Genomic DNA, 25,401 nt, shown 5'->3' with positions numbered 1-25,401 from the left:
CTCCTCTGATGCTCCTCTGATCCTCCTCTGATGCTCCACTGATGCTCCTCTGATGCTCCACTGATGCTCCTCTGATGCTCCTCTGATGCTCCTCTGATGCTCCTCTGATGCTCCTCTGATGCTCCTCTGACGCTCCTCTGATGCTCCTCTGATGCTCCTCTGATGCTCCTCTGATGCTCCTGCTCCTGCTCCTGCTCCTCTGATGCTCCTCTGATGACCTCTGATGCTCCTGCTCATGCTCCTGCTCCTGCTCCTGCTCCTGCTCCTCTGATGCTCCTCTGATGCTCCTCTGATCCTCCTCTGATGCTCCTCTGATGCTCCTCTGATGCTCCTCTGATGCTGCTCTGAGGCTCCTCTGATGCTCCTCTGATGCTCCTCTGATGCTCCTCTGATGCTCCTCTGATGCTCCTGTGATGCTCCTCTGATGCTCCTCTGATGCTCCTCTGATGCTCCTGTGATGCTCCTCTGATGCTCCTCTGCTGCTCCTCTGATGCTGATCTGATTCTCCTCTGATGCTCCTCTGATGCTCCTCTGATGCTCCTCTGATGCTCCTCTGATGCTCCTCTGATCCTCCTCTGATGCTACTCTGATGCTCCTCTGATGCTCCTCTGATGCTCCTCTGAGGCTCCTCTGATGCTCCTCTGATGCTCCTCTGATGCTCCTCTGATGCTCCTCTGATGCTCCTCTGATACTCCTCTGATGCTCCTCTGATGCTCCTGTGATGCTCCTCTGATGCTCCTCTGCTGCTCCTCTGATGCTCATCTGATGCTCCTCTGATTCTCCTCTGATGCTCCTCTGATGCTCCTCTGATGCTCCTCTGATGCTCCTCCGATCCACCTCTGATGCTCCTCTGATGCTCCTCTGATGCTCATCTGATGCTCCTGTGATGCTCCTCTGATGCTCCTGTGATGCTCCTCTGCTGTTCCTCTGCTGTTCCTCTGATGCTCCTCTGATGCTCCTCTGATGCTCCTCTGATGCTCCTCAGAGGCTCCTCTGATGCTCCTCTGATGCTCCTCTGATGCTCCTCTGATGCTCCTATGATGCTCCTCTGATGCTCCTCTGATGCTCCTCTGATGCTCCTGTGATCCTCCTCTGATGCTCCTCTAATGCTCCTCTGATGCTCCTCTGATCCTCCTCTGATGCTCCTCTGATGCTCCTCTGATGCTCCTCTGATGCTCCTCTGATCCTCCTCTGATGCTCCTCTGATGCTCCACTGATGCTCCTCTGATCCTCCTCTGATGCTCCTCTGATGCTCCTCTGATTCTCCTCTGATGCTCCTCTGATGCTCCTCTGATGCTCCACTGATGCTCCTCTGATGCTCCTCTGATGCTCCTCTGATGCTCCTCTGATGCTCCTCTGATGCTCCTCTGATGCTCCTCTGATGCTCCTCTGATGCTCCTCTGATGTTCCTCTGATGCTCCTCTGATGCTCCTCTGATGCTCCTGCTCCTGCTCCTGCTCCTGCTCCTGCTCCTGCTCCTGCTCCTGCTCCTGCTCCTGCTCCTGCTCCTGCTCCTGCTCCTGCTCCTGCTCCTGCTCCTGCTCCTGCTCCTGCCCCTGCTCCTGCTCCTGCTCCTGCTCCTGCTCCTGCTCCTGCTCCTGCTCCGGCTCCTGCTCCGGCTCCTGCTCCGGCTCCTGCTCCTGCACCTCTGATGCTCCTGCTCCTGCTCGATGCTCCTCTGATGCACCTCTGATGCTCCTCTGATGCTCCTCTGATGCTCCACTGATGCTCCTCAGATGCTCCTCTGATGCACCTCTGATGCTCCTCTGATGCTCCTATGATGCTCCTCTGATGCTCCTCAGATGCTCCTCTGATGCACCTCTGATGCTCCTCTGATGCTCCTCTGATGCTCCTCTGATGCTCCTCTGATGCTCCTCTGTGGCTCCTCTGATGCTCCTCTGATGCTCCTCTGATGCTCCAATGATGCTCCAATGATGCTCCACTGATGCTCCTGTGATGCTCCTGTGATGCTCCTCTGAGGCTCCTCTGATGCTCCTCTGATGCTCCTCTGATGCTCCTCTGATGCTCCTCTGATGCTCCTCTGATCCTCCTCTGATCCTCCTCTGATGCTCCTCTGATGCTCCTCTGATGCTCCTCTGATGCTCCTCTGATGCTCCTCTGATCCTCCTCTGATGCTCCTCTGATGCTCCTCTGATGCTCCTCTGATGCTCCTCTGAGGCTCCTCTGAGGCTCCTCTGAGACTCCTCTGATGCTCCTCTGAGGCTCCTCTGATGCTCCTCTGATGCTCCTCTGATGCTCCTCTGATGCTCCTGTGATGCTCCTCTGATGCTCCTCTGCTGCTCCTCTGATGCTCATCTGATTCTCCTCTGATGCTCCTCTGATGCTCCTCTGATGCTCCTCTGATGCTCCTCTGATCCTCCTCTGATCCTCCTCTGATGCTCCTCTGATGCTCCTCTGATGCTCCTCTGATGCTCCTCTGATGCTCCTCTGATGCTCCTCTGATGCTCCTCTGATGCTCCTCTGATGCTCCTCTGATGCTCCTGTGATGCTCCTCTGATGCTCCTCTGATTCTCCTCTGATGCTCCTCTGATGCTCCTCTGATGCTGTCTGATGCTCCTCTGATCCTCCTCTGATGCTCCTCTGATGCTCCTCTGATGCTCCTCTGATGCTCCTCTGATGCTCCTCTGATGCTCCTCTGATGCTCCTCTGATGCTCCACTGATGCTCCTCTGCTGCTCCTCTGATGCTCATCTGATGCTCCTCTGATGCTCCTCTGATGCTCCTCTGATGCTCCTCTGATGCTCTTCTTATGCTCCTCTGATCCTCCTCTTATGCTCCTCTGATGCTCCTCTGATGCTCCTCTGATGCTCCTCTGATGCTCCTCTGATGCTACTCTGATGCTACTCTGATGCTCCTCTGATGCTCCTCTGATGCTCCTCTGATGCTCCTCTGATGCTCCTCTGATGCTCCTCTGATGCTCCTCTGATCCTCCTCTGATGCTCCTCTGATGCTCCTCTGATGCTCCTCTGATGCTCTTCAGAGGCTCCTCTGATGCTCCTCTGATGCTCCTCTGATGCTCCTCTGATGCTCCTCTGATGCTCCTCTGATGCTCCTCTGATGCTCCTCTGATGCTCCTGTGATCCTCCTCTGATGCTCCTCTGATGCTCCTCTGATGCTCCTCTGATGCTCCTCTGATGCTCCTCTGATCCTCCTCTGATGCTCCTCTGATGCTCCACTGATGCTCCTCTGATGCTCCTCTGATGCTACTCTGATGCTCCCGTGATGCTCCTCTGATGCTCCTCTGCTGCTCCTCTGATGATGATCTGATTCTCCTCTGATGCTCCTCTGATGCTCCTCTGATGCTCCTCTGATGCTCCTCTGATGCTCCTCTGATCCTCCTCTGATGCTACTCTGATGCTCCTCTGATGCTCCTCTGATGCTCCTCTGAGGCTCCTCTGATGCTCCTCTGATGCTCCTCTGATGCTCCTCTGATGCTCCTCTGATGCTCCTCTGATGCTCCTCTGATACTCCTCTGATGCTCCTCTGATGCTCCTGTGATGCTCCTCTGATGCTCCTCTGCTGCTCCTCTGATGCTCATCTGATGCTCCTCTGATTCTCCTCTGATGCTCCTCTGATGCTCCTCTGATGCTCCTCTGATGCTCCTCTGATCCACCTCTGATGCTCCTCTGATGCTCCTCTGATGCTCATCTGGTGCTCCTGTGATGCTCCTCTGATGCTCCTGTGATGCTCCTCTGCTGTTCCTCTGCTGTTCCTCTGATGCTCCTCTGATGCTCCTCTGATGCTCCTCTGATGCTCCTCAGAGGCTCCTCTGATGCTCCTCTGATGCTCCTCTGATGCTCCTCTGATGCTCCTCTGATGCTCCTCTGATGCTCCTCTGATGCTCCTGTGATCCTCCTCTGATGCTCCTCTAATGCTCCTCTGATGCTCCTCTGATCCTCCTCTGATGCTCCTCTGATGCTCCTCTGATGCTCCTCTGATGCTCCTCTGATCCTCCTCTGATGCTCCTCTGATGCTCCACTGATGCTCCTCTGATCCTCCTCTGATGCTCCTCTGATGCTCCTCTGATGCTCCTCTGATGCTCCTCTGATGCTCCTCTGATGCTCCTCTGATGCTCCACTGATGCTCCTCTGATGCTCCTCTGATGCTCCTCTGATGCTCCTCTGATGCTCCTCTGATGCTCCTCTGATGCTCCTCTGATGCTCCTCTGATGCTCCTCTGATGTTCCTCTGATGCTCCTCTGATGCTCCTCTGATGCTCCTCTGATGTTCCTCTGATGCTCCTCTGATGCTCCTCTGATGCTCCTGCTCCTGCTCCTGCTCCTGCTCCTGCTCCTGCTCCTGCTCCTGCTCCTGCTCCTGCTCCTGCTCCTGCTCCTGCTCCTGCTCCTGCTCCTGCTCCTGCTCCTGCCCCTGCTCCTGCTCCTGCTCCTGCTCCTGCTCCTGCTCCTGCTCCTGCTCCGGCTCCTGCTCCGGCTCCTGCTCCGGCTCCTGCTCCTGCACCTCTGATGCTCCTGCTCCTGCTCGATGCTCCTCTGATGCACCTCTGATGCTCCTCTGATGCTCCTCTGATGCTCCACTGATGCTCCTCAGATGCTCCTCTGATGCACCTCTGATGCTCCTCTGATGCTCCTATGATGCTCCTCTGATGCTCCTCAGATGCTCCTCTGATGCACCTCTGATGCTCCTCTGATGCTCCTCTGATGCTCCTCTGATGCTCCTCTGATGCTCCTCTGTTGCTCCTCTGATGCTCCTCTGATGCTCCTCTGATGCTCCAATGATGCTCCAATGATGCTCCACTGATGCTCCTGTGATGCTCCTGTGATGCTCCTCTGAGGCTCCTCTGATGCTCCTCTGATGCTCCTCTGATGCTCCTCTGATGCTCCTCTGATGCTCCTCTGATCCTCCTCTGATCCTCCTCTGATGCTCCTCTGATGCTCCTCTGATGCTCCTCTGATGCTCCTCTGCTGCTCCTCTGATGCTCATCTGATTCTCCTCTGATGCTCCTCTGATGCTCCTCTGATGCTCCTCTGATCCTCCTCTGATCCTCCTCTGATGCTCCTCTGATGCTCCTCTGATGCTCCTCTTATGCTCCTCTGATGCTCCTCTGATGCTCCTCTGATGCTCCTCTGAGGCTCCTCTGATGCTCCTCTGATGCTCCTCTGATGCTCCTCTGATGCTCCTCTGATGCTCCTGTGATGCTCCTCTGATGCTCCTCTGATTCTCCTCTGATGCTCCTCTGATGCTCCTCTGATGCTGTCTGATGCTCCTCTGATCCTCCTCTGATGCTCCTCTGATGCTCCTTTGATGCTCCTCTGATCCTCCTCTGATGCTCCTCTGATGCTCCTCTGATGCTCCTCTGATGCTCCTCTGATCCTCCTCTGATGCTCCTCTGATGCTCCTCTGATGCTCCTGTGATGCTCCTCTGATGCTCCTCTGATGCTCCTGTTATGCTCCTCTGATGCTCATCTGATGCTCCTCTGCTGTTCCTCTGATGCTCCACTGATGCTCCAATGATGCTCCTCTGATGCTCCTGTGATGCTCCTCTGATGCTCCTCTGATGCTCCTGTGATGCTCCTCTGATGCTCATCTGACGCTCCTCGCTGTTCCTCTGATGCTCCTCTGATGCTCCTCTGATGCTCCTCTGATGCTCCTCTGAGGCTCCTCTGATGCTCCTCTGATGCTCCTCTGATCCTCCTCTGATGATCCTCTGATGTTCCTCTGATGCTCCTCTGATGCTCCTCTGATCCTCCTCTGATGCTCCTCTGATGCTCCTCTGATGCTCCTGTGATGCTCCTCTGATGCTCCTCTGATGCTCCTGTGATGCTCCTCTGATGCTCATCTGATGCTCCTCTGCTGTTCCTCTGATGCTCCACTGATGCTCCAATGATGCTCCTCTGATGCTCCTGTGATGCTCCTCTGATGCTCCTCTGATGCTCCTGTGATGCTCCTCTGATGCTCATCTGACGCTCCTCGCTGTTCCTCTGATGCTCCTCTGATGCTCCTCTGATGCTCCTCTGATGCTCCTCTGAGGCTCCTCTGATGCTCCTCTGATGCTCCTCTGATGCTCCTCTGATGCTCCTCTGATGCTCCTCTGATGCTCCTCTGATGCTCCTGTGATGCTCCTCTGATGCTCCTGTGATCCTCCTCTGATGCTCCTCTGTTGCTCCTCTGATGCTCCTCTGATGCTCCTCTGATGCTCCAATGATGCTCCAATGATGCTCCACTGATGCTCCTGTGATGCTCCTGTGATGCTCCTCTGAGGCTCCTCTGATGCTCCTCTGATGCTCCTCTGATGCTCCTCTGATGCTCCTCTGATGCTCCTCTGATCCTCCACTGATCCTCCTCTGATGCTCCTCTTATGCTCCTCTGATGCTCCTCTGATGCTCCTCTGATGCTCCTCTGATCCTCCTCTGATGCTCCTCTGATGCTCCTCTGATGCTCCTCTGATGCTCCTCTGAGGCTCCTCTGAGGCTCCTCTGAGACTCCTCTGATGCTCCTCTGAGGCTCCTCTGATGCTCCTCTGATGCTCCTCTGATGCTCCTCTGATGCTCCTCTGATGCTCCTGTGATGCTCCTCTGATGCTCCTCTGCTGCTCCTCTGATGCTCATCTGATTCTACTCTGATGCTCCTCTGATGCTCCTCTGATGCTCCTCTGATCCTCCTCTGATCCTCCTCTGATGCTCCTCTGATGCTCCTCTGATGCTCCTCTGATGCTCCTCTGATGCTCCTCTGATGCTCCTCTGATGCTCCTCTGATGCTCCTCTGATGCTCCTCTGATGCTCCTCTGATGCTCCTCTGATGCTCCTCTGATGCTCCTCTGATTCTCCTCTGATGCTCCTCTGATGCTCCTCTGATGCTGTCTGATGCTCCTCTGATCCTCCTCTGATGCTCCTCTGATGCTCCTCTGATGCTCCTCTGATGCTCCTCTGATGCTCCTCTGATGCTCCTCTGATGCTCCTCTGATGCTCCTCTGATGCTCCACTGATGCTCCTCTGCTGCTCCTCTGATGCTCATCTGATGCTCCTCTGATGCTCCTCTGATGCTCCTCTGATGCTCCTCTGATGCTCTTCTTATGCTCCTCTGATCCTCCTCTGATGCTCCTCTGATGCTCCTCTGATGCTCCTCTGATGCTCCTCTGATGCTCCTTTGATGCTACTCTGATGCTACTCTGATGCTCCTCTGATGCTACTCTGATGCTCCTCTGATGCTCCTCTGATGCTCCTCTGATGCTCCTCTGATGCTCCTCTGATGCTCCTCTGATCCTCCTCTGATGCTCCTCTGATGCTCCTTTGATGCTCCTCTGATGCTCCTCTGATGCTCCTCAGAGGCTCCTCTGATGCTCCTCTGATGCTCCTCTGATGCTCCTCTGATGCTCCTCTGATGCTCCTCTGATGCTCCTCTGATGCTCCTGTGATCCTCCTCTGATGCTCCCCTGATGCTCCTCTGATGCTCCTCTGATGCTCCTCTGAGGCTCCTCTGATGCTCCTCTGATGCTCCTCTGATGCTCCTCTGATCCTCCTCTGATGCTCCTCTGATTCTCCACTGATGCTCCTCTGATGCTCCTCTGATGCTCCTCTGATGCTCCTGTGATGCTCCTCTGATGCTCCTCTGCTGCTCCTCTGATGCTGATCTGATTCTCCTCTGATGCTCCTCTGATGCTCCTCTGATGCTCCTCTGATGCTCCTCTGATGCTCCTCTGATCCTCCTCTGATGCTACTCTGATGCTCCTCTGATGCTCCTCTGATGCTCCTCTGAGGCTCCTCTGATGCTCCTCTGATGCTCCTCTGATGCTCCTCTGATGCTCCTCTGATACTCCTCTGATGCTCCTCTGATGCTCCTGTGATGCTCCTCTGATGCTCCTCTGCTGCTCCTCTGATGCTCATCTGATGCTCCTCTGATTCTCCTCTGATGCTCCTCTGATGCTCCTCTGATGCTCCTCTGATGCTCCTCTGATCCACCTCTGATGCTCCTCTGATGCTCCTCTGATGCTCATCTGATGCTCCTGTGATGCTCCTCTGATGCTCCTGTTATGCTCCTCTGCTGTTCCTCTGCTGTTCCTCTGATGCTCCTCTGATGCTCCTCTGATGCTCCTCTGATGCTCCTCAGAGGCTCCTCTGATGCTCCTCTGATGCTCCTCTGATGCTCCTCTGATGCTCCTCTGATGCTCCTCTGATGCTCCTCTGATGCTCCTGTGATCCTCCTCTGATGCTCCTCTAATGCTCCTCTGATGCTCTTCTGATCCACCTCTGATGCTCCTCTGATGCTCCTCTGATTCTCCTCTGATGCTCCTCTGATCCTCCTCTGATGCTCCTCTGATGCTCCACTGATGCTCCTCTGATCCTCCTCTGATGCTCCTCTGATGCTCCTCTGATGCTCCTCTGATGCTCCTCTGATGCTCCTCTGATGCTCCTCTGATGCTCCACTGATGCTCCTCTGATGCTCCTCTGATGCTCCTCTGATGCTCCTCTGATGCTCCTCTGATGCTCCTCTGATGCTCCTCTGATGCTCCTCTGATGCTCCTCTGATGCTCCTCTGATGTTCCTCTGATGCTCCTCTGATGCTCCTCTGATGCTCCTGCTCCTGCTCCTGCTCCTGCTCCTGCTCCTGCTCCTGCTCCTGCTCCTGCTCCTGCTCCTGCTCCTGCTCCTGCTCCTGCTCCTGCTCCTGCTCCTGCTCCTGCCCCTGCTCCTGCTCCTGCTCCTGCTCCTGCTCCTGCTCCTGCTCCTGCTCCGGCTCCTGCTCCGGCTCCTGCTCCGGCTCCTGCTCCTGCACCTCTGATGCTCCTGCTCCTGCTCGATGCTCCTCTGATGCACCTCTGATGCTCCTCTGATGCTCCTCTGATGCTCCACTGATGCTCCTCAAATGCTCCTCTGATGCACCTCTGATGCTCCTCTGATGCTCCTATGATGCTCCTCTGATGCTCCTCAGATGCTCCTCTGATGCACCTCTGATGCTCCTCTGATGCTCCTCTGATGCTCCTCTGATGCTCCTCTGATGCTCCTCTGTTGCTCCTCTGATGCTCCTCTGATGCTCCTCTGATGCTCCAATGATGCTCCAATGATGCTCCACTGATGCTCCTGTGATGCTCCTGTGATGCTCCTCTGAGGCTCCTCTGATGCTCCTCTGATGCTCCTCTGATGCTCCTCTGATGCTCCTCTGATGCTCCTCTGATCCTCCTCTGATCCTCCTCTGATGCTCCTCAGATGCTCCTCTGATGCTCCTCAGATGCTCCTCTGATGCTCCTCTGATGCTCCTCCGATGCTCCTCTGATACTCCTCTGATGCTCCTCAGATGCTCCTCCGATGCTCCTCTGATGCTCCTCTGATGCTCCTCTAATGCTCCTCTGATGCTCCTCTGATGCTCCTATGATGCTCCTCTGATGCTCCTCAGATGCTCCTCTGATGCACCTCTGATGCTCCTCTGATGCTCCTCTGATGCTCCTCTGATGCTCCTCTGATGCTCCTCTGTTGCTCCTCTGATGCTCCTCTGATGCTCCTCTGATGCTCCAATGATGCTCCAATGATGCTCCACTGATGCTCCTGTGATGCTCCTGTGATGCTCCTCTGAGGCTCCTCTGATGCTCCTCTGATGCTCCTCTGATGCTCCTCTGATGCTCCTCTGATGCTCCTCTGATCCTCCTCTGATCCTCCTCTGATGCTCCTCTGATGCTCCTCTGATGCTCCTCTGATGCTCCTCTGATGCTCCTCTGATCCTCCTCTGATGCTCCTCTGATGCTCCTCTGATGCTCCTCTGATGCTCCTCTGAGGCTCCTCTGAGGCTCCTCTGAGACTCCTCTGATGCTCCTCTGAGGCTCCTCTGATGCTCCTCTGATGCTCCTCTGATGCTCCTGTGATGCTCCTCTGATGCTCCTCTGCTGCTCCTCTGATGCTCATCTGATTCTCCTCTGATGCTCCTCTGATGCTCCTCTGATGCTCCTCTGATCCTCCTCTGATCCTCCTCTGATGCTCCTCTGATGCTCCTCTGATGCTCCTCTGATGCTCCTCTGATGCTCCTCTGATGCTCCTCTGATGCTCCTCTGAGGCTCCTCTGATGCTCCTCTGATGCTCCTCTGATGCTCCTCTGATGCTCCTCTGATGCTCCTCTGATTCTCCTCTGATGCTCCTCTGATGCTCCTCTGATGCTGTCTGATGCTCCTCTGATCCTCCTCTGATGCTCCTCTGATGCTCCTCTGATGCTCCTCTGATGCTCCTCTGATGCTCCTCTGATGCTCCTCTGATGCTCCTCTGATGCTCCTCTGATGCTCCACTGATGCTCCTCTGCTGCTCCTCTGATGCTCATCTGATGCTCCTCTGATGCTCCTCCGATGCTCCTCTGATGCTCCTCTGATGCTCTTCTTATGCTCCTCTGATCCTCCTCTGATGCTCCTCTGATGCTCCTCTGATGCTCCTCTGATGCTCCTCTGATGCTCCTCTGATGCTACTCTGATGCTACTCTGATGCTCCTCTGATGCTCCTCTGATGCTCCTCTGATGCTCCTCTGATGCTCCTCTGATGCTCCTCTGATGCTCCTCTGATGCTCCTCTGATCCTCCTCTGATGCTCCTCTGATGCTCCTTTGATGCTCCTCTGATGCTCCTCTGATGCTCCTCAGAGGCTCCTCTGATGCTCCTCTGATGCTCCTCTGATGCTCCTCTGATGCTCCTCTGATGCTCCTCTGATGCTCCTCTGATGCTCCTGTGATCCTCCTCTGATGCTCCTCTAATGCTCCTCTGATCCTCCTCTGATGCTCCTCTGATGCTCCACTGATGCTCCTCTGATCCTCCTCTGATGCTCCTCTGATTCTCCTCTGATGCTCCTCTGATGCTCCTCTGATGCTCCTCTGATGCTCCTCTGATGCTCCACTGATGCTCCTCTGATGCTCCTCTGATGCTCCTCTGATGCTCCTCTGATGCTCCTCTGATGCTCCTCTGATGCTCCTCTGATGCTCCTCTGATGCTCCTACTCCTACTCCTGCTCCTCTGATGCTCCTCTGATGACCTCTGATGCTCCTCTGATGCTCCTCTGATGCTCCTGCTCCTGCTCCTGCTCCTGCTCCTGCTCCTGCTCCTGCTCCTGCTCCTGCTCCTGCTCCTGCTCCTGCTCCTGCTCCTGCTCCTGCTCCTGCTCCTGCTCCTGCTCCTGCTCCTGCTCCTGCTCCTGCTCCTGCTCCTGCTCCTGCTCCTGCTCCTGCTCCTGCTCCTGCTCCTCTGATGCTCCTCTGATGCTCCTGCTCCTGCACCTGCTCCTGCTCCTGCTCCTGCTCCTGCTCCTGCTCCTGCTCCTGCTCCTCTGATGCTCCTCTGATGTTCCTCTGATGCTCCTCTGATGCTCCTCTGATGCTCCACTGATGCTCCTCTGATGCTCCTCTGATGCTCCTCTGATGCTCTTCTGATGCTCCTCTGATGCTCCTCTGATGCTCTTCTGATGCTCCTCTGATGCTCCTCTGATGCTCCTCTGAGGCTCCTCTGAGGCTCCTCTGAGGCTCCTCTGAGGCTCCTCTGATGCTCCTCTGATGCTCCTCTGATTCTCCTCTGAGGCTCCTCTGATGCTCCTCTGATGCTCCTCTGATGCTACTGTGATGCTCCTGTGATGCTCCTCTGATGCTCCTCTGATGCTCCACTGATGCTCCTCTGATGCTCCTCTGATGCTCCTCTGATGCTCCTCTGATGCTCCTCTGATGCTCCTCTGATCCTCCTCTGATGCTCCTCTGATGCATCTCTGATGCTCCTCTGATGCTCCTCTGATGCTCCTCTGATGCTCCTCTGATGCTACTCTGATGCTCCTCTGATGCTCCTCTGATGCTCCTCTGATGCTCCTCTGATGCTCCTCTGATCCTCCTCCGATGCTCCTCTGATGCTCCTCTGATGCTCTTCTGATGCTCCTCTGATGCTCCTCTGATGCTCCTCTGAGGCTCCTCTGATGCTCCTCTGATGCACCTCTGATGCTCCTCTGATGCTCCTCTGATGCTCCTCTGATCATCCTGTGATGCTCCTCTGATGCTCCTGTGATCCTCCTCTGATGCTCCTCTGCTGCTCCTCTGATGCTCCTCTGATGCTCCTCTGATGCTCCTCTGATGCTCCTCTGAGGCTCCTCTGATGCTCCTCTGATGCTCCTCTGATCCTCCTCCGATGCTCCTCTGATGCTCCTCTGATGCTCCTCTGATGCTCCTCTGATGCTCCTCTGATGCTCCTCTGATGCTCCTCTGATCCTCCTCTGATGCTCCTCTGATGCTCCTCTGATGCTCCTCTGATGCTCCTCTGATCCTCCTCTGATGCTCCTCTGATGCTCCTCTGATGCTCCTGTGATGCTCCTCTGATGCTCCTCTGATGCTCCTGTGATGCTCCTCTGATGCTCATCTGATGCTCCTCTGCTGTTCCTCTGATGCTCCACTGATGCTCCAATGATGCTCCTCTGATGCTCCTGTGATGCTCATCTGATGCTCCTCTGATGCTCCTGTGATGCTCCTCTGATGCTCATCTGACGCTCCTCGCTGTTCCTCTGATGCTCCTCTGATGCTCCTCTGATGCTCCTCTGATGCTCCTCTGAGGCTCCTCTGATGCTCCTCTGATGCTCCTCTGATGCTCCTGTGATGCTCCTCTGATGCTCCTGTGATCCTCCTCTGATGCTCCTCTGCTGCTCCTCTGATGCTCCTCTGAGGCTCCTCTGATGCACCTCTGATGCTCCTCTGATCCTCCTCTGATGCTCGTCTGATGCTCCTCTGATGCTCCTCTGATGCTCCTCTGATGCTCCTCTGAGGCTCCTCTGATGCTCCTCTGATGCTCCTCTGATCCTCCTCTGATGCTCCTCTGATGCTCCTCTGATGCTCCTCTGATGCTCCTCTGATGCTCCTCTGAAGCTCCTCTGATGCTCCTCTGAAGCTCCTCTGATGCTCCTCTGATGCTCCTCTGATGCTCCTCTGATGCTCCTCTGATGCTCCTCTGATCCTCCTCTGATGCTCCTCTGATGCTCCTCTGATGCTCCTCTGATGCTCCTCTGATGCTCCTCTGATGCTCCTCCTATGATCCTCTGATGCTCCTGCTCCTGCTCCTGCTCCTGCTCCTGCTCATGCTCCTGCTCCTGCTCCTGCTCCTGCTCCTGCTCATCTGATGCTCCTCTGATGCTCCTGCTCCTGCTCCTGCTCCTGCTCCTGCTCCTGCTCATGCTCCTGCTCCTGCTCCTGCTCCTGCTCCTGCTCCTCTGATGCTCCTCTGATGCTCCTCTGATGCTCCTCTGATGTTCCTCTGATGCTCCTCTGATGCTCCACTGAGGCTCCTCTGATGCTCCTCTGATGCTCCTCTGATGCTCCTCTAATGCTTCTCTGATGCTCCTCTGTTGCTCCTCTGATGCTCCCCTGATGCTCCTCTGATGCTCCTCTGATGCTCCACTGATGCTCTTCTGATGCTCCTCTGATGCTCCTCTGATGCTCCTCTGATGCTCCTCTGATGCTCCTCTGATGCTCCTGTGATCCTCCTCTGATGCTCCTGTGCTGCTCCTCTGATGCTCCTCTGATGCTCCTCTGATGCTCCTCTGAGGCTCCTCTGATGCTCCTCTGATGCTCCTCTGATGCTCCTGCTCCTGCTCCTGCTCCTGCTCCTGCTCCTGCTCCTGCTCCTGCTCCTGCTCCTGCTCCTGCTCCTGCTCCTGCTCCTGCTCCTGCTCCTGCTCCTGCTCCTGCTCCTGCTCCTGCTCCTGCTCCTGCTCCTGCTCCTGCTCCTGCTCCTGTTCCTGCTCCTGCTCCTGCTCCTGCACCTCTGATGCTCCTCTGATGCACCTCTGATGCTCCTCTGATGCTCCTCTGATACTCCTCTGATGCTCCTCAGATGCTCCTCTGATGCTCCTCAGATGCTCCTCTGATGCTCCTCTGATGCTCCTCCGATGCTCCTCTGATACTCCTCTGATGCTCCTCAGATGCTCCTCCGATGCTCCTCTGATGCTCCTCTGATGCTCCTCTGATGCTCCTCTGATGCACCTCTGATGCTCCTCTGATGCTCCTCTGATGCTCCTCTGATGCACCTCTGATGCTCCTCTGATGCACCTCTGATGCTCCTCTGATGCTCCTCTGATGCTCCTCTGATCCTCCTCTGATGCTCTTCTGATGCTCCTCTGATGCTCCTCAGATGCTCCTCTGATGCTCCTCTGATACTCCTCTGATGCTCCTCAGATGCTCCTCTGATGCTCCTCTGATGCTCCTCTGATGCTCCTCTGATGCTCCTCTGATGCTCCTCTGATCCTCCTCTGATGCTCCTCTGATGCTCCTCTGATGCTCCTCTGATGCTCCTCTGATGCTCCTCTGATGCTCCTCTGATGCTCCTGCTCCTGCTCCTGCTCCTGCTCCTGCTCCTGCTCCTGCTCCTGCTCCTGCTCCTGCTCCTGCTCCTCTGATGCTCCTCTGATGCTCCTCTGATGCTCCTCTGATGCTCCTCTGATGCTCCTCTGACGCTCCTCTGATGCTCCTCTGATGCTCCTCTGATGCTCCTGCTCCTGCTCCTGCTCCTCTGATGCTCCTCTGATGCTCCTCTGATACTCCTCTGATGCTCCTCAGATGATCCTCCGATGCTCCTCTGATGCTCCTCTGATTCTCCTCTGATGCTCCTCTGATGCACCTCTGATGCTCCTCTGATGCACCTCTGATGCTCCTCTGATGCTCCTCTGATACTCCTCTGATGCTCCTCAGATGCTCCTCTGATGCTCCTCTGATACTCCTCTGATGCTCCTCAGATGCTCCTCTGATGCTCCTCTGATGCTCCTCTGATGCTCCTCTGATGCTCCTCTGATCCTCCTCTGATGCTCCTCTGATGCTCCTCTGATGCTCCTCTGATGCTCCTCTGATGCTCCTCTGATGCTCCTCTGATGCTCCTCTGATGCTCCTCTGATGCTCCTCTGATGCTCCTCTGATCCTCCTCTGATCCTCCTCTGATGCTCCACTGATGCTCCTCTGATGCTCCTCTGATGCTCCTCTGATGCTCCTCTGATGCTCCTGCTCCTGCTCCTGCTCCTGCTCCTGCTCCTGCTCCTGCTCCTGCTCCTGCTCCTCTGATGCTCCTCTGATGCTCCTCTGATGCTCCTCTGATGCTCCTCTGATGCTCCTCTGATGCTCCTCTGATGCTCCTCTTATGCTCCTCTGATCCTCCTCTGATGCTCCACTGATGCTCCTCTGATGCTCCACTGATGCTCCTCTGATGCTCCTCTGATGCTCCTCTGATGCTCCTCTGATGCTCCTCTGATGCTCCTCTGACGCTCCTCTGATGCTCCTCTGATGCTCCTCTGATGCTCCTGCTCCTGCTCCTGCTCCTCTGATGCTCCTCTGATGACCTCTGATGCTCCTGCTCCTGCTCCTGCTCCTGCTCCTGCTCCTGCTCCTGCTCCTCTGATGCTCCTCTGATGCTCCTCTGATCCTCCTCTGATGCTCCTCTGATGCTCCTCTGATGCTCCTCTGATGCTCCTCTGATGCTCCTCTGAGGCTCCTCTGATGCTCCTCTGATGCTCCTCTGATGCTCCTCTGATGCTCCTCTGATGGTCCTGTGATGCTCCTCTGATGCTCCTCTGATGCTCCTCTGATGCTCCTCTGATGCTCCTCTGATGCTCCTCTGATCCTCCTCTGATGCTCCTCTGATGCTCCTCTGATGCTCCTCTGATGCTCCTCTGATGCTCCTCTGATGCTCCTCTGATCCTCCTCTGATACTCCTCTGATGCTCCTCTGATGCTCCTCTGATGCTCCTCTGAGGCTCCTCTGAGGCTCCTCTGAGGCTCCTCTGAGGCTCCTCTGAGGCTCCTCTGATGCTCCTCTGATGCTCCTCTGATGCTCCTCTGATGCTCCTGTGATGCTCCTCTGATGCTCCTCTGCTGCTCCTCTGATGCTCATCTGATTCTCCTCTGATGCTCCTCTGATGCTCCTCTGATGCTCCTCTGATCCTCCTCTGATCCTCCTCTGATGCTCCTCTGATGCTCCTGTGATGCTCCTCTGATGCTCCTCTGATGCTCCTCTGATGCTCCTCTGAGGCTCCTCTGATGCTCCTCTGATGCTCCTCTGATGCTCCTCTGATGCTCCTCTGATGCTCCTCTGATGCTCCTGTGATACTCCTCTGATGCTCCTCTGCTGCTCCTCTGATGCTCATCTGATGCTCCTCTGATTCTCCTCTGATGCTCCTCTGATGCTCCTCTGATGCTGTCTGATGCTCCTCTGATGCTCCTCTGATGCTCCTCTGATGCTCCTCTGATGCTCCTCTGATGCTCCTCTGATGCTCCTCTGATGCTCCACTGATGCTCCTCTGCTGCTCCTCTGATGCTCATCTGATGCTCCTCTGATGCTCCTCTGATGCTCCTCTGATGCTCCTCTGATGCTCTTCTTATGCTCCTCTGATCCTCCTCTGATGCTCCTCTGATGCTCCTCTGATGCTCCTCTGATGCTCCTCTGATGCTCCTCTGATGCTACACTGATGCTACTCTGATGCTCCTCTGATGCTCCTCTGATGCTCCTCTGATGCTCCTCTGATGCTCCTCTGATGCTCCTCTGATGCTCCTCTGATCCTCCTCTGATGCTCCTCTGATGCTCCTTTGATGCTCCTCTGATGCTCCTCTGATGCTCCTCAGAGGCTCCTCTGATGCTCCTCTGATGCTCCTCTGATGCTCCTCTGATGCTCCTCCGATGCTCCTCTGATGCTCCTCTGATGCTCCTCTGATGCTCCTGTGATCCTCCTCTGATGCTCCTCTAATGCTCCTCTGATGCTCCTCTGATCCTCCTCTGATGCTCCTCTGATGCTCCTCTGATGCTCCTCTGATGCTCCTCTGATCCTCCTCTGATGCTCCTCTGATGCTCCACTGATGCTCCTCTGATCCTCCTCTGATGCTCCTCTGATGCTCCTCTGATGCTCCTCTGATGCTCCTCTGATGCTCCTCTGATGCTCCTCTGATGCTCCACTGATGCTCCTCTGATGCTCCACTGATGCTCCTCTGATGCTCCTCTGATGCTCCTCTGATGCTCCTCTGATGCTCCTCTGATTCTCCTCTGATGCTCCTACTCCTACTCCTGCTCCTCTGATGCTCCTCTGATGACCTCTGATGCTCCTCTGATGCTCCTCTGATGCTCCTGCTCCTGCTCCTGCTCCTGCTCCTGCTCCTGCTCCTGCTCCTGCTCCTGCTCCTGCTCCTGCTCCTGCTCCTGCTCCTGCTCCTGCTCCTGCTCCTGCTCCTGCTCCTGCTCCTGCTCCTGCTCCTGCTCCTGCTCCTGCTCCTGCTCCTCTGATGCTCCTCTGATGCTCCTGCTCCTGCACCTGCTCCTGCTCCTGCTCCTGCTCCTGCTCCTGCTCCTGCTCCTGCTCCTCTGATGCTCCTCTGATGTTCCTCTGATGCTCCTCTGATGCTCCTCTGATGCTCCACTGATGCTCCTCTGATGCTCCTCTGATGCTCCTCTGATGCTCCTCTGATGCTCTTCTGATGCTCCTCTGATGCTCCTCTGATGCTCCTCTGATGCTCCAATGATGCACCTCTGATGCTCCTGTGATGCTCCTGTGATGCTCCTGTGATGCTCCTCTGATGCTCCTCTGATGCTCCTCTGATGCTCCTCTGATGCTGCTCTGATGCTTCTCTGATCCTCCTCTGATCCTCCTCTGATGCTCCTCTGATGCTCCTCTGATGCTCCTCTGATGCTCCTCTGATGCTCCTCTGATGCTCCACTGATGCTCCTCTGATGCTCCTCTGAGGCTCCTCTGAGGCTCCTCTGAGGCTCCTCTGAGGCTCCTCTGATGCTCCTCTGATGCTCCTCTGATTCTCCTCTGAGGCTCCTCTGATGCTCCTCTGAAGCTCCTCTGATGCTCCTGTGATGCTCCTCTGATGCTCCTCTGATCCTCCTCTGATGCTCCACTGATGCTCCTCTGATGCTCCTCTGATGCTCCTCTGATGCTCCTCTGATGCTCCTCTGATGCTCCTCTGATCCTCCTCTGATGCTCCTCTGATGCCTCTCTGATGCTCCTCTGATGCTCCTCTGATGCTCCACTGATGCTCCTCTGATCCTCCTCTGATCCTCCTCTGATGCTCCTCTGATGCTCCTCTGATGCTCCTCTGATGCTCCTCTGATGCTCCTCTGATCCTCCTCTGATGCTCCTCTGATGCTCCTCTGATGCTCCTCTGATGCTCCTCTGAGGCTCCTCTGAGGCTCCTCTGATGCTCCTCTGATGCTCCTCTGATGCTCCTCTGATGCTCCTCTGATGCTCCTGTGATGCTCCTCTGATGCTCCTCTGCTGCTCCTCTGATGCTCATCTGATTCTCCTCTGATGCTCCTCTGATGCTCCTCTGATGCTCCTCTGATCCTCCTCTGATCCTCCTCTGATGCTCCTCTGATGCTCCTCTGATGCTCCTCTGATGCTCCTCTGATGCTCCTCTGATGCTCCTCTGAGGCTCCTCTGATGCTCCTCTGATGCTCCTCTGATGCTCCTCTGATGCTCCTCTGATGCTCCTCTGATGCTCCTGTGATGCTCCTCTGATGCTCCTCTGCTGCTCCTCTGATGCTCATCTGATGCTCCTCTGATTCTCCTCTGATGCTCCTCTGATGCTCCTCTGATGCTGTCTGATGCTCCTCTGATGCTCCTCTGATGCTCCTCTGATGCTCCTCTGATGCTCCTCTGATGCTCCTCTGATGCTCCACTGATGCTCCTCTGCTGCTCCTCTGATGCTCATCTGATGCTCCTCTGATGCTCCTCTGATGCTCCTCTGATGCTCCTCTGATGCTCTTCTTATGCTCCTCTGATCCTCCTCTGATCCTCCTCTGATGCTCCTCTGATGCTCCTCTGATGCTCCTCTGATGCTCCTCTGATGCTCCTCTGATGCTACACTGAAGCTACTCTGATGCTCCTCTGATGCTCCTCTGATGCTCCTCTGATGCTCCTCTGATGCTCCTCTGATGCTCCTCTGATGCTCCTCTGATCCTCCTCTGATCCTCCTCTGATGCTCCTTTGATGCTCCTCTGATGCTCCTCTGATGCTCCTCAGAGGCTCCTCTGATGCTCCTCTGATGCTCCTCTGATGCTCCTCTGATGCTCCTCTGATGCTCCTCTGATGCTCCTCTGATGCTCCTCTGATGCTCCTGTGATCCTCCTCTGATGCCCCTCTAATGCTCCTCTGATGCTCCTCTGATCCTCCTCTGATGCTCCTCTGATGCTCCTCTGATGCTCCTCTGATCCTCCTCTGATGCTCCTCTGATGCTCCACTGATGCTCCTCTGATCCTCCTCTGATGCTCCTCTGATGCTCCTCTGATGCTCCTCTGATGCTCCTCTGATGCTCCTCTGATGCTCCTCTGATGCTCCTCTGATGCTCCACTGATGCTCCTCTGATGCTCCACTGATGCTCCTCTGATGCTCCTCTGATGCTCCTCTGATGCTCCTCTGATGCTCCTCTGATGCTCCTCTGATGCTCCTCTGATGCTCCTCTGATGCTCCTACTCCTACTCCTGCTCCTCTGATGCTCCTCTGATGACCTCAGATGCTCCTCTGATGCTCCTCTGATGCTCCTGCTCCTGCTCCTGCTCCTGCTCCTGCTCCTGCTCCTGCTCCTGCTCCTGCTCCTGCTCCTGCTCCTGCTCCTGCTCCTGCTCCTGCTCCTGCTCCTGCTCCTGCTCCTGCTCCTGCTCCTGCTCCTGCTAATGCTCCTGCTCCTGCTCCTGCTCCTGCTCCTGCTCCTCTGATGCTCCTCTGATGCTCCTGCTCCTGCACCTGCTCCTGCTCCTGCTCCTGCTCCTGCTCCTGCTCCTGCTCCTGCTCCTCTGATGCTCCTCTGATGTTCCTCTGATGCTCCTCTGATGCTCCTCTGATGCTCCACTGATGCTCCTCTGATGCTCCTCTGATGCTCCTCTGATGCTCCTCTGATGCTCCTCTGATGCTCCTCTGATGCTCTTCTGATGCTCCTCTGATGCTCCTCTGATGCTCCTCTGATGCTCCAATGATGCACCTCTGATGCTCCTGTGATGCTCCTGTGATGCTCCTGTGATGCTCCTCTGATGCTCCTCTGATGCTCCTCTGATGCTCCTCTGATGCTGCTCTGATGCTCCTCTGATCCTCCTCTGATCCTCCTCTGATGCTCCTCTGATGCTCCTCTGATGCTCCTCTGATGCTCCTCTGATGCTCCTCTGATGCTCCTCTGATGCTCCTCTGATGCTCCTCTGAGGCTCCTCTGAGGCTCCTCTGAGGCTCCTCTGAGGCTCCTCTGATGCTCCTCTGATGCTCCTCTGATTCTCCTCTGAGGCTCCTCTGATGCTCCTCTGATTCTCCTCTGATGCTCCTGTGATGCTCCTCTGATGCTCCTCTGATCCTCCTCTGATGCTCCACTGATGCTCCACTGATGCTCCTCTGATGCTCCTCTGATGCTCCTCTGATGCTCCTCTGATGCTCCTCTGATCCTCCTCTGATGCTCCTCTGATGCCTCTCTGATGCTCCTCTGATGCTCCTCTGATGCTCCTCTGATGCTCCTCTGATGCTACTCTGATGCTCCTCTGATGCTCCTCTGATGCTCCTCTCATGCTCCTCTGATGCTCCTCATATCCTCCTCTGATGCTCCTCTGATGCCTCTCTGATGCTCTTCTGATGCTCCTCTGATGCTCCTCTGATGCTCCTCTGAGGCTCCTCTGATGCTCCTCTGATGCTCCTCTGATGCTCCTCTGATGCTCCTCTGATTATCCTGTGATGCTCCTCTGATGCTCCTGTGATCCTCCTCTGATGCTCCTCTGCTGCTCCTCTGATGCTCCTCTGATGCTCCTCTGATGCTCCTCTGATGCTCCTCTGAGGCTCCTCTGATGCTCCTCTGATGCTCCTCTGATCCTCCTCTGATGCTCCTCTGATGCTCCTCTGATGCTCCTCTGATTCTCCTCTGATGCTCCTCTGATGCTCCTCTGATGCTCCTCTGATGCTCCTCTGATGCTCCTCTGATGCTCCTCTGATGCTCCTCTGATGCTCCTCTGATGCTCCTCTGATCCTCCTCTGATGCTCCTCTGATGCTCCTCTGATGCTCCTGTGATGCTCCTCTGATGCTCCTCTGATGCTCCTGTGATGCTCCTCTGATGCTCATCTGATGCTCCTCTGCTGTTCCTCTGATGCTCCACTGATGCTCCAATGATGCTCCTCTGATGCTCCTGTGATGCTCCTCTGATGCTCCTCTGATGCTCCTGTGATGCTCCTCTGATGCTCATCTGATGCTCCTCGCTGTTCCTCTGATGCTCCTCTGAGGCTCCTCTGATGCTCCTCTGATGCTCCTCTGATCCTCCTCTGATGCTCCTCTGATGCTCCTCTGATGCTCCTCTGATTCTCCTCTGATGCTCCTCTGATGCTCCTCTGATGCTCCTCTGATGCTCCTCTGATGCTCCTCTGATGCTCCTCTGATGCTCCTCTGATGCTCCTCTGATCCTCCTCTGATGCTCCTCTGATGCTCCTGTGATGCTCCTCTGATGCTCATCTGATGCTCCTCGCTGTTCCTCTGATGCTCCTCTGATGCTCCTCTGATGCTCCTCTGATGCTCCTCTGAGGCTCCTCTGATGCTCCTCTGATGCTCCTCTGATGCTCCTCTGATGCTCCTCTGATGCTCCTCTGATGCTCCTCTGATGCTCCTCTGATGCTCCTGTGATGCTCCTCTGATGCTCCTGTGATCCTCATCTGATGCTCCTCTGCTGCTCCTCTGATGCTCCTCTGAGGCTCCTCTGATGCACCTCTGATGCTCCTCTGATCCTCCTCTGATGCTCGTCTGATGCTCCTCTGATGCTCCTCTGATGCTCCTCTGATGCTCCTCTGATGCTCCTCTGATGCTCCTCTGAGGCTCCTCTGATGCTCCTCTGATCCTCCTCTGATGCTCCTCTGATGCTCCTCTGATGCTCCTCTGATGCTTCTCTGATGCTCCTCTGAAGCTCCTCTGATGCTCCTCTGAAGCTCCTCTGATGCTCCTCTGATGCTCCTCTGATGCTCCTCTGATGCTCCTCTGATGCTCCTCTGATCCTCCTCTGATGCTCCTCCTATGATCCTCTGATGCTCCTGCTCCTGCTCCTGCTCCTGCTCATGCTCCTGCTCCTGCTCCTGCTCCTGCTCCTGCTCATCTGATGCTCCTCTGATGCTCCTGCTCCTGCTCCTGCTCCTGCTCCTGCTCCTGCTCCTGCTCCTGCTCCTGCTCCTGCTCCTGCTCCTGCTCCTCTGAGGCTCCTCTGATGCTCCTCTGATCCTCCTCTGATGCTCCTCTGATGCTCCTCTGATGCTCCTCTGATGCTCCTCTGATGCTCCTCTGAAGCTCCTCTGATGCTCCTCTGAAGCTCCTCTGATGCTCCTCTGATGCTCCTCTGATGCTCCTCTGATGCTCCTCTGATGCTCCTCTGATGCTCCTCTGATGCTCCTCCTATGATCCTCTGATGCTCCTGCTCCTGCTCCTGCTCCTGCTCATGCTCCTGCTCCTGCTCCTGCTCCTGCTCCTGCTCATCTGATGCTCCTCTGATGCTCCTGCTCCTGCTCCTGCTCCTGCTCCTGCTCCTGCTCCTGCTCCTGCTCCTGCTCCTGCTCCTGCTCCTGCTCCTCTGATGCTCCTCTGATGCTCCTCTGATGCTCCTCTGATGTTCCTCTGATGCTCCTCTGATGCTCCACTGATGCTCCTCTGATGCTCCTCTGATGCTCCTCTGATGCTCCTCTAATGCTCCTCTGATGCTCCTCTGTTGCTCCTCTGATGCTCCCCTGATGCTCCTCTGATGCTCCTCTGATGCTCCACTGATGCTCTTCTGATGCTCCTCTGATGCTCCTCTGATGCTCCTCTGATGCTCCTCTGATGCTCCTCTGATGCTCCTGTGATCCTCCTCTGATGCTCCTGTGCTGCTCCTCTGATGCTCCTCTGATGCTCCTCTGATGCTCCTCTGAGGCTCCTCTGATGCTCCTCTGATGCTCCTCTGAGGCTCCTGCTCCTGCTCCTGCTCCTGCTCCTGCTCCTGCTCCTGCTCCTGCTCCTGCTCCTGCTCCTGCTCCTGCTCCTGCTCCTGCTCCTGCTCCTGCTCCTGCTCCTGCTCCTGCTCCTGCTCCTGCTCCTGCTCCTGCTCCTGCTCCTGCTCCTGCTCCTGTTCCTGCTCCTGCTCCTGCACCTCTGATGCTCCTCTGATGCACCTCTGATGCTCCTCTGATGCTCCTCTGATACTCCTCTGATGCTCCTCAGATGCTCCTCTGATGCTCCTCTGATGCTCCTCCGATGCTCCTCTGATACTCCTCTGATGCTCCTCAGATGCTCCTCCGATGCTCCTCTGATGCTCCTCTGATGCTCCTCTGATGCTCCTCTGATGCACTTCTGATGCTCCTCTGATGCTCCTCTGATGCTCCTCTGATACTCCTCTGATGCTCCTCAGATGCTCCTCTGATGCTCCTCTGATACTCCTCTGATGCTCCTCAGATGCTCATATGATGCTCCTCTGATGCTCCTCTGATGCTCCTCTGATGCTCCTCTGATCCTCCTCTGATGCTCTTCTGATGCTCCTCTGATGCTCCTCTGATGCTCCTCTGATGCTCCTCTGATGCTCCTCTGATCCTCCTCTGATGCTCCTCTGATGCTCCTCTGATGCTCCTCTGATGCTCCTCTGATGCTCCTCTGATGCTCCTCTGATCCTCCTCTGATCCTCCTCTGATGCTCCACTGATGCTCCTCTGATGCTCCTCTGATGCTCCTCTGATGCTCCTGCTCCTGCTCCTGCTCCTGCTCCTGCTCCTGCTCCTGCTCCTGCTCCTGCTCCTGCTCCTCTGATGCTCCTCTGATGCTCATCGGATGCTCCTCTGATGCTCCTCTGATGCTCCTCTGATGCTCCTCTGATCCTCCTCTGATGCTCCACTGATGCTCCTCTGATGCTCCACTGATGCTCCTCTGATGCTCCTCTGATGCTCCTCTGATGCTCCTCTGATGCTCCTCTGATGCTCCTCTGACGCTCCTCTGATGCTCCTCTGATGCTCCTCTGATGCTCCTGCTCCTGCTCCTGCTCCTCTGATGCTCCTCTGATGCTCCTCTGATACTCCTCTGATGCTCCTCAGATGCTCCTCCGATGCTCCTCTGATGCTCCTCTGATGCTCCTCTGATGCTCCTCTGATGCACCTCTGATGCTCCTCTGATGCACCTCTGATGCTCCTCTGATGCTCCTCTGATACTCCTCTGATGCTCCTCAGATGCACCTCTGATGCTCCTCTGATACTCCTCTGATGCTCCTCAGATGCTCCTCTGATGCTCCTCTGATGCTCCTCTGATTCTCCTCTGATACTCCTCTGATGCTCCTCAGATGCTCCTCTGATGCTCCTCTGATACTCCTCTGATGCTCCTCAGATGCTCCTCTGATGCTCCTCTGATGCTCCTCTGATGCTCCTCTGATGCTCCTCTGATGCTCCTCTGATGCTCCTCTGATCCTCCTCTGATGCTCCTCTGATGCTCCTCTGATGCTCCTCTGATGCTCCTCTGATGCTCCTCTGATGCTCCTCTGATGCTCCTCTGATCCTCCTCTGATCCTCCTCTGATGCTCCACTGATGCTCCTCTGATGCTCCTCTGATGCTCCTCTGATGCTCCTCTGATGCTCCTGCTCCTGCTCCTGCTCCTGCTCCTGCTCCTGCTCCTGCTCCTGCTCCTGCTCCTGCTCCTCTGATGCTCCTCTGATGCTCCTCTGATGCTCCTCTGATGCTCCTCTGATGCTCCTCTGATGCTCCTCTGATGCTCCTCTTATGCTCCTCTGATCCTCCTCTGATGCTCCACTGATGCTCCTCTGATGCTCCACTGATGCTCCTCTGATGCTCCTCTGATGCTCCTCTGATGCTCCTCTGATGCTCCTCTGATGCTCCTCTGACGCTCCTCTGATGCTCCTCTGATGCTCCTCTGATGCTCCTGCTCCTGCTCCTGCTCCTCTGATGCTCCGATGATTACCTCTGATGCTCCTGCTCCTGCTCCTGCTCCTGCTCCTGCTCCTGCTCCTCTGATGCTCCTCTGATCCTCCTCTGATGCTCCTCTGATGCTCCTCTGATGCTCCTCTGATGCTCCTCTGAGGCTCCTCTGATGCTCCTCTGATGCTCCTCTGATGCTCCTCTGATGCTCCTGTGATGCTCCTCTGATGCTCCTGTGATGCTCCTCTGATGCTCCACTGATGCTCCTCTGATGCTCCTGTGATGCTCCTCTGATGCTCCTCTGCTGCTCCTCTGATGCTGATCTGATTCTCCTCTGATGCTCCTCTGATGCTTCTCTGATGCTCCTCTGATGCTCCTCTGGTGCTCCTCTGATCCTCCTCTGATGCTCCTCTGATGCTCCTCTGATGCTCCTCTGATGCTCCTCTGAGGCTCCTCTGATGCTCCTCTGATGCTCCTCTGATGCTCCTCTGATGCTCCTCTGATGCTCCTCTGATACTCCTCTGATGCTCCTCTGATGCTCCTGTGATTCTCCTCTGATGCTCCTCTGCTGCTCC

The sequence above is a fragment of the Narcine bancroftii genome, chromosome 4 (genome assembly GCF_036971445.1).
Source record: "Narcine bancroftii isolate sNarBan1 chromosome 4, sNarBan1.hap1, whole genome shotgun sequence".
Lineage (NCBI taxonomy): Eukaryota > Metazoa > Chordata > Chondrichthyes > Torpediniformes > Narcinidae > Narcine > Narcine bancroftii.
The sequence above is the reverse complement of the archived record's forward strand: the minus strand, read 5'-3'. Positions refer to the sequence as shown.